The 10,025-nt window shown below is 41.4% G+C and overlaps 1 long non-coding RNA gene across 1 annotated transcript; it reads left to right on the forward strand.

Annotated features, from left to right (window-relative positions):
• The first annotated feature begins 4,819 nt into the window (after nt 1-4,819).
• Nucleotides 4,820-7,430, forward strand: LOC121005446. Its single transcript, XR_005779949.1, has 3 exons — nt 4,820-4,872; nt 6,637-6,699; nt 7,378-7,430. It is a non-coding gene; the product is annotated as an uncharacterized LOC121005446 (long non-coding RNA).
• The last annotated feature ends 2,595 nt before the right edge of the window (nt 7,431-10,025 follow it).

Genomic DNA, 10,025 nt, shown 5'->3' on the forward strand with positions numbered 1-10,025 from the left:
GACCCTTTAAGTAATGTCAGGAGCATCATGCTGCCCTCAAGGGCTTCTGACTGGTGCTACCTCACCAGAGGCAAATCCAGGGAGATTCCCAAATGTGCTGGTGCATATAGCAGAGATGGCAGATATTTTTGCATTAGTGGTTAGTAGTGATGTTCCCTTTAGGAGTAAACCCCTAATATCCCTGGTGTTTACCTAGTACAGTTAGAAAATGACACAGGCTTAGCCCGGGGATGGGAGAGGATGTGGATGAAGGAAGACGTATGGCTAAGCTTTATACATCTGTTTCTAAGCTTATAGCACCCCTTGTAGTACCCCCAGTCATTACAGTGCTGTCCATGTATTGCCCCCATATCTTTTAGTGCCCCCCATAGTTCTTCTAGACCTTATAGTGCCCCCTTGTAATGCTTCAAGACTTTATAGTGCCCTTAGTCCTTATTTGGCCCCCCTGTATTGCCCCCACACCTTACAGAGCCCCTAGACCTTTTAGTAGCCCCTGTAGTTATAATGCCCCCTCCCAATTCCATATTCCCTGACACACAAAGAAGAAAAAAGATACTCACCTGACTTCCCACCACTGTCAGCGATGCAGGCCACAGGCCTCTCCCGGTCCACATCTATGTGACTATCGCTAATGTTCCCATTTTTCATAAACTGACATTTATATGTACAGGGAGTGCAGAATTATTAGGCAAGTTGTATTTTTGAGGATTAATTTTATTATTGAACAACAACCATGTTCTCAATGAACCCAAAAAACTCATTAATATCAAAGCTGAATATTTTTGGAAGTAGTTTTTAGTTTGTTTTTAGTTTTAGCTATTTTAGGGGGATATCTGTGTGTGCAGGTGACTATTACTGTGCATAATTATTAGGCAACTTAACAAAAAACAAATATATACCCATTTCAATTATTTATTTTTACCAGTGAAACCAATATAACATCTCAACATTCACAAATATACATTTCTGACATTCAAAAACAAAACAAAAACAAATCAGTGACCAATATAGCCACCTTTCTTTGCAAGGACACTCAAAAGCCTGCCATCCATGGATTCTGTCAGTGTTTTGATCTGTTCACCATCAACATTGCGTGCAGCAGCAACCACAGCCTCCCAGACACTGTTCAGAGAGGTGTACTGTTTTCCCTCCTTGTAAATCTCACATTTGATGATGGACCACAGGTTCTCAATGGGGTTCAAATCAGGTGAACAAGGAGGCCATGTCATTAGATTTTCTTCTTTTATACCCTTTCTTGCCAGCCACGCTGTGGAGTACTTGGACGCGTGTGATGGAGCATTGTCCTGCATGAAAATCATGTTTTTCTTGAAGAATGCAGACTTCTTCCTGTACCACTGCTTGAAGAAGGTGTCTTCCAGAAACTGGCAGTAGGACTGGGAGTTGAGCTTGACTCCATCCTCAACCCGAAAAGGCCCCACAAGCTCATCTTTGATGATACCAGCCCAAACCAGTACTCCACCTCCACCTTGCTGGCATCTGAGTCGGACTGGAGCTCTCTGCCCTTTACCAATCCAGACACGGGCCCATCCATCTGGCCCATCAAGACTCACTCTCATTTCATCAGTCCATAAAACCTTAGAAAAATCAGTCTTGAGATATTTCTTGGCCCAGTCTTGACGTTTCAGCTTGTGTGTCTTGTTCAGTGGTGGTCGTCTTTCAGCCTTTCTTACCTTGGCCATGTCTCTGAGTATTGCACACCTTGTGCTTTTGGGCACTCCAGTGATGCTGCAGCTCTGAAATATGGCCAAACTGGTGGCAAGTGGCATCTTGGCAGCTGCACGCTTGACTTTTCTCAGTTCATGGGCAGTTATTTTGCGCCTTGGTTTTTCCACACGCTTCTTGCGACCCTGTTGACTATTTTGAATGAAACGCTTGATTGTTCGATGATCACGCTTCAGAAGCTTTGCAATTTTAAGAGTGCTGCATCCCTCTGCAAGATATCTCACTATTTTTGACTTTTCTGAGCCTGTCAAGTCCTTCTTTTGACCCATTTTGCCAAAGGAAAGGAAGTTGCCTAATAATTATGCACACCTAATATAGGGTGTTGATGTCATTAGACCACACCCCTTCTCCTTACAGAGATGCACATCACCTAATATGCTTAATTGGTAGTAGGCTTTCGAGCCTATACAGCTTGGAGTAAGACAACATGCATAAAGAGGATGATGTGGTCAAAATACTCATTTGCCTAATAATTCTGCACGCAGTGTATATATAGCAGCACTGGTGGTATTTTCCTGCTCCCTGTCCACACTTATGAAGATTGTCCAGTAAGAAGTGTTTTTTCTAGGTGGTGCTGGCAGAGGACAAGTATACCCACCAGCAATTTGCCGTAAAAGTCATGACAAAGCGAGACCTGCTTGCTGAAGGAGAAGAGCGCGCAATGGTGGAGCGGCGAGTGTTACAACTTGCATCTGGCTGCCCCTTCCTTCTTCATGGCACATTTGCATTCCAGACCAAGGTAAAATTGTGACTACTACATGAGTATATCATAAACTGTAGAAAAAAGTGAAAAAAAAATGCTCCAGCACCACGAGGGATATTGTGAAGGTCCCGGTCTTTATTATCACCAAGAATCCAGGTGAGTACAGCAATCAAACAACATCGGTGGTCCCCCGGTTCCCAAGATCTACGCGTTTCGAACTATCGTGTTCTTAGTCATGATCCTAAGTGTCTCTCATGTTCCAAGCTAAAATACTATCCACCCGCCACCATCACCGCCTAGTAAGGGAGGAGTATGGTGGAACAGGGCGGGCAGCAAAATCAGCTGGGTCCATGCGAGACACCTGTGTAAGCCCAATGCATAGTTTAAATCCCAGTAGTGTTCCATACAAACTTTGTAAAATACATAGAAAAAGTATAAATAAACAAAAATCTTTCAAAGTACATATATGACATAACATAAAATCCTCTGTAGTTCATCTCCCCACACATATCTAAGGCAATATTCCTGTTTCATACAAATTGTATAGCAGTAAATGTGAAGCCAAAAATGGTAATGGACGAAACAACTAATAAAGTTCAAAAGAGTGGATCAAATTTCATAGTATTGTGATCATGAATTCACCCTGGATCAATCCTATTGCCACACTAAGAAGATTCAAACAGAAACAGATATAGACCCTGATCTTGGGAATATTCTGTGTGTAAAGTCTAACGGTATTTTTAAAGAGACAGGGTGAATAACAATCACTGACTTCTATTTATGATATACTTACCAGATAACTGTCTTTATATGTATGATACACTGTGGCTGTGGTATATAATCAACTATTGAATGCATTTTGTCCGATGGGTGTTTTCTAGTATAGAGTCTAGTCCCAGTTCATACCATGCGATTTTCAAGTGTGACGGAGATATGCAATTATTCCACACTGACACACCAGATGGACAATGAAATCAACAAATGGACACACGGAGTTATAAGAAAATATGATACAAACAAAGAAACAAGGAATACAATACTATGAAATTTGATCCACTCTTTTGAACTTTATTAGTTGTTTCGTCCATTACCATTTTTGGCTTCACATTTACTGCTATACAATTTGTATGAAACAGGAATATTGCCTTAGATATGTGTGGGGAGATGAACTACAGAGGATTTTATGTTATGTCATATATGTACTTTGAAAGATTTTTGTTTATTTATACTTTTTCTATGTATTTTACAAAGTTTGTATGGAACACTACTGGGATTTAAACTATGCATTGGGCTTACACAGGTGTCTCGCATGGACCCAGCTGATTTTGCTGCCCGCCCTGTTCCACCATACTCCTCCCTTACTAGGCGGTGATGGTGGCGGGTGGATAGTATTTTAGCTTGGAACATGAGAGACACTTAGGATCATGACTAAGAACACGATAGTTCGAAACGCGTAGATCTTGGGAACCGGGGGACCACCGATGTTGTTTGATTGCTGTACTCACCTGGATTCTTGGTGATAATAAAGACCGGGACCTTCACAATATCCCTCGTGGTGCTGGAGCATTTTTTTTTTCACTTTTTTCTACGTTCAACTAGGACTGGCTTGAGTCCGCTCCGTGCACCACTGTGCAGGACGTCGAGGTGAGCTGGCTATAACCCTCTCTATATTATATCATAAACTGCACTGACATATATGTATATATACATATTTATATATATGGTGTTTTAATGTCCTGCTTCTTGTATGTGTAGCTGGCACTACCCATGACAACACTGGACAAACCCTGGGGACCAGGCAATGTGCCTAAAAAATTTGGGCCTGACTTTGGGTTATTGAAGTCTATGGAACATCTTACTTGCGCCTGGAGTGGTCCAACTGGGTCAACTGGTCCAACTGGGTCCAAAAATCTACTACTGTCCTCCCCTTCCCTATGGATGTAGTTCTTAATGAGTGCTTCAAAATGGTGAGAAATGTGCCATTCATGATAATGTAAAGTTATCCAAACATTGAAATGTAATGTCTTACACAATATATCTGCATGGTCTCCATATGCATGCATAGAATATGCCAGACACAGAGAACAACCAGAGGAAAGTCACAGTATTACTGTAATTGCACAACTATATTATCATGAGTGAGTGGCTTAATGATCTGTTATACAGGGACCATCAGAGGAAGCCAGACCGTCTCCATATGGCCTGTGTCTTGGCTGATGAAATAGCTGGTTACTGTAAATACATCAACTCTACAAATACTTTAACAGATATCTAAACTGTATATATATATATATATATATATATATATATATAATATATGTATCCATCTGACAGGAGCTTGTTCTACTTGGAATGGAATATGTCACCTATGGAGATTTCCACCAACTCCTGCGGAGGAAGGGGCGTCTTGACATCCCCAGTGCAAGGTACAGTAGTCAAAGCCTAAACAGTACAACTATGTGACAGATTTACTAATGCTATCTAAGATTTAGACAGTGGAAACTTAAGGCCCCGTACACCATAAGCTATTGTCAGCTGAACCTGCCGGGAGAAGATCTAACGTATATGAGGATCCCCTGAACAGATGAGAACAGATGCCACCATCAGAGGTGTCTGGCAGAAGCTTTCTCCTCTCTCCCCATTGACAACACATATGAGTTTGGACAAACTGAGCGTGTATGAGTTTGAGGGAGTCAAGAGATACCGTAGCTCTTAGCAAAAGAGTGTTCAGCCAAAAGCTGTTGAAGATCTGTGGGCACCTTTCGACTAGACAGTCTAAAAATGTGCCAGAGTTATCACAGTGACTGATGCGGGATAAATAATTTGGCGACCTTTAGGGTACTTTCACACTAGCGTTTTTCTTTTCCGGTGCTGAGTTCCGTCCTAGGGACTCAAATCCGGAAAAGAACTGATCAGTTTTATCCCCATGCATTCTGAATGGAGAGTCAGTCCTTCAGGATGCATCAGGATGTCTTCAGTTCAGTCTTTTTGACTGATCAGGCTTTTCAGAAAAACGTAGCATGCAGTATTTTTACCTCCGGCCAAAAAGCCTGAACACTTTGACTGAACGCCGGATCAGGCCTTTTTCCCATTGACTTGCATTAACGCCGGATCTGGCACTGTGTGTTCAGTCAAAACGGATCCGGCTTTTGCATGTTAAACCCGAAAAATGTGAAAAAAAAGTTAAAGTCCCTAAATGGCGGATCCGTTTTTTCCAATGCATTTTTTCATTGTGATCAAAATCCTGATCAGGATTCAAATGTAATCCGTTTTCACACGTTTTTCCGGATCCGGCGGGCAGTTCCGGTGTCGGAATTGAACGCCGGATTAAAACAACGCTAGTGTGAAAGTAGCCTTAGACTGTCTAGTCTAAGTTTATACCACCTAATGTTTGGTCTGTAGGGATGAGCGAAGCGAGCTTCAGGTCCTAGATTCAAAGTGAGTTCGCTCAAAACTTCAGTTTACTGCTGTACGGAGATCCGTCTCTATACAAAATTAACATGTATGACCTCCGACCAGGCAAAGTGAGTTATTCCCGAAGTCTCGTGAGAATTCAGTGAATAACTTCGGAATTTGACTTTTAAACTGAATTTTTTTTTTTGAAAACTTAGATCCGAACTCGGCTTCAGTTCCGACAGCATTAAACTGAAGTTTTGAGCAAAGCTTGCTTCGTTCATCCCTAATTAAATCCATTAGCACAGTCCATTATATGCAGTCTAATAGGTAGCACAAAGTCACTTTCCAGGTGACTGTGGCCCTCTATGTTGTGGCCCTCTGTGCAGCTGGATAAGTTATACATGTGATATGTCCACCGCTGATATAATTATTATTACACTATGTCTTAGGTAATGGATACTTTCCATATACCAGGACTTTTTTTTAAATCAAAACAGCATGAAGATGATCTAATTTGAAGGAATTTACAATTCCATAATTTCTATATTATTGGAAGTTTCTCTTCAATATTAACATAAAACAATCTCATATGTTCAGAATATAACAGGTTTAGGTACATATGTGCTATGAAGAGAACGATAAGTGCAGTTGTCCCACCGGGCCATAATAGTAACATAAACTCCAGTCATAAATAACATAAAATCCAGCCGGTCTGGTCTACTGAGCGTTGTGTATTTCTGAGACTATATCATCCACTAAATCCTATTCTTTCCTCTTTCTTTCCTTTCTACCAGATTCTACGCCGCAGAACTTGTGTGTGGAATTCAATATCTGCATTCTAAGGGCATCATCCACCGGTAACCCGAAATATATTCTATCATCCTGATATAGCACCGAGCACCAACATAGTCCACTGCACTGTGCACAGAATGGACTCTTGGTCTTTGCCCATAGTCAGGATCACAGTCTCAATTTCATGTGCTATACTTGCAGCAATTTTATAGAAACGCAAGCAAGGCAAAGGAGAAAATACATGCAATAATAATAGTGACACCATGATCCTTTGTGATATAGGCAATGGGACAGATTGATACGCCAGTCTTATCTACCAGTGTGCTGGTAGAAGATCCACCAAATGTATAAATACCTTTGGAAAATCTTCTGGCAGTCAGTGTACCAGAAAACCAAATCTATGCAAGCCGTACCCTCTGCAATTCCCCTCAACCAATATATTTCCAGATAATCTGAAATCTATTAGTCCACTATCTGTTGGGGTTTAATCAGCAGATTCCCTCTTCCTCTAACACAACGCTACATGCAAGCACCCAGTTCCTGCATTCATTCCTGATATCCTACAACAGGCACTTAGAGACTGAGCTTGTGGTAAAGGTTTTCCTTAAAACCCGGATAAAACACCACAAAAAATATTTTTGTCTTACACTGACTAATATAACATTAGCCAAATGCAGCATTATACTCTGATAATTATAGGAGGAACACTGACAACAATTAAGGTGTTTTTTTTATCGTCACAGAGATCTCAAGCCTTCCAACATCCTGGTGACTGAAACGGGCCATATTAAGATTGCCGACTTCGGTCTGGCACTGGAGAACATCTATGGAGACCGAACAGCCACAGAATACACTGGAACACCGGGCTTCATTGCTCCTGAGATCCTGGCTGCGGAGGAGTACAATGCTGGAGTAGACTGGTATGCATTTGGCATCATCTTGAACATCATGATTACCACCAGCCACAAATACCAGCGAGGTCTATTCACTTCCTCCAGCAAAGAGGCGAAGAACATCATTAAAAAGGTTAGTATATTATAAAGTAATATAATCTACAAACTGTAATAGGCCATGTTAACAGTGTGGTTTGAAGGACTGGACTTTTTTTTTTTTTTTACCACACGGCAGCAAAACGGCTAGAAACACCACTGGTAGTAGTAGTAGTACTGAAGTAGTACTGAAGTAGTACTGAAGTAATCTGATATATAACAGCCAACCTTTCCTCTGGTGTTTATAACAGTGCTCAACTTCTTATAGGGACATATTAGTGATATATATTACCTAATTATTGTATGTTTAAAGATAAATCTATTAATATGTTTTTCTAAAAAAAATTGACAATGAAGTTTTGCTATTGGTTTTTTAATCTAAATTTTTATGAAGCTGTAATATAACTTTAAATTAATATTCCTATTTGTAGCTCCTCCGGGAAGATCCTACCAGGCGTCTCGGAGTCAATGGCAACATCAGAGCCCACAGGTTTTTCCAGTGTATTGACTGGGACTCGGTGGAAGCCCTTAGGATGCGTCCACCACACATTTCTAAACCAGTAAGTATAAGAAGAAACAATGTACAGGCCTGTTTAGAGACATTTTAAATATAGACACAAATGATAGTGACATATCTTTCATCTCTTTTTCCATATTTATCATGGTACTAAGAAGAGTAGATATCATTATTGTGTGATAACCTCCTTCTACTATCTCTTTCTTATAGCCAAACAACATCCAGCGTGGCTCAAGACCATTCAATCTCCAAATACTGGAAGCAGCAGAGTCTAGCAACTCGGCCTTTTCAGCAAACCACCAGGCCTTATTCACAGGGTTTTCCTTTACCAACATCAGCTGGAAAACCCCGGAACATCCACCAGCTCTTTAATACCATCAGAGCAAGCTGTCTTCCTAAGCCCCAAGGAGAGCTTCAGAAAGGAGAAGATCAAGATGGACAAGCAGGACCTGGACAAGCAGGCAAGAAACATCATCATGACAAGACTAAAGTCAGGATCAGGACCTCAAAGGAACACCAGAGATATTCCTGTTCAAGAGGATGGCCACAGAGATGGATGACACCAAAAAGGTAAGTATCCTTGGGGAAATATTATTTGGCATTATGATGTGCCTGGACATACCAGGCACACTACATGCCCATGACAATTACAGCCTTATGCTACTATATGTATAGTGTTCTGCTATATATATACTACATAAGAGAGCAAAAAAAACCAGTATAATTCTATTTACCGGTGATGACCGGTAAATATAATTACAATTTTCCCCCTCTTCTATAACAACTGATTGTGATGTTATGGGCGATGGGGAAATAAGGTGTGTGATGGCTGGCTATTAAGGGGTGGAGGAGGCCAGGCGGGGGGGGATTTACTAAAACCAACATTTCATAACATGGTCTTGGTGAAAAGCGTGCTAAAGTAAGATGTGACACACAGTCGAGTCTCATTATTATGACTACCAGCTAATATGTAAAGTAACCATTATGTGCAGCACGGACAGCAGCTAGACGACCTTGGAGTGACTCAAAAAGGTAGGTTGTCACAGGTATCTGGAGCCATGCTTACTGCAGTGCATGGAGGGTGCGTGGGGGTGAATCCAAACAGGGAACGCAATGATCGAGGTGGTCCCACAAATGCTTAAAGGGGTTGGCCACTCTTTAAATACTCTCCACTACAGTGTGGCAGGCAGGGAAAAAATTAAGTTCCTAATAAACTCCATTAAACACCTCTGCCTGCTTCTCTTTCAGTTATAAGCCACTGCCCCTTAGTCCTGCTCTACCTTGCAGCTGAGTTCGTCCATGGCTGCACGCGACATGGAGGAGCTTGAGAGGAAGCTCGTCCATGCGCATGTGCAGTCTGCTCCTGTCAGTGGTCGGCTCCAACTGTGACAGGAATCAGCTGCTTGTTCCCTCTCTACAAACAGCTGATTCCTGTCAGAAGCTGGCTGTGAGAAAAACCTGCAGAGTCCCTACTGCAGAAGCTACTTCGTCCATCCCCATCCCCCCCTGCACTATCACCACACAGCCGACCCGCTAAGCCACGCCCACTGGTTCTGTTAGACCACGCCCCCTGCAACCAACAGGGAAAGCACACCTTGGAGTGTTGCCTGCTTTCTGGATTATATATATATATACAAACATCGCGTCCACATGGGTGAATAATCTTTTTTCTATTTTCATCTAATGAGAGTGCTGTAGTTTCGCTTTATATACATATATATATACACACATACATATTTTTTTATACACAAAATATAACACACGTGTTTAATATATTTATATGTGTATATACATTGTGGTCCGCAATGCATGGGCGCTGACCGTATGTGTATATATATGTACTGTACATACACATATGTATATATACATATTTATATACATATAT

The sequence above is a fragment of the Bufo bufo genome, chromosome 1 (genome assembly GCF_905171765.1).
Source record: "Bufo bufo chromosome 1, aBufBuf1.1, whole genome shotgun sequence".
Lineage (NCBI taxonomy): Eukaryota > Metazoa > Chordata > Amphibia > Anura > Bufonidae > Bufo > Bufo bufo.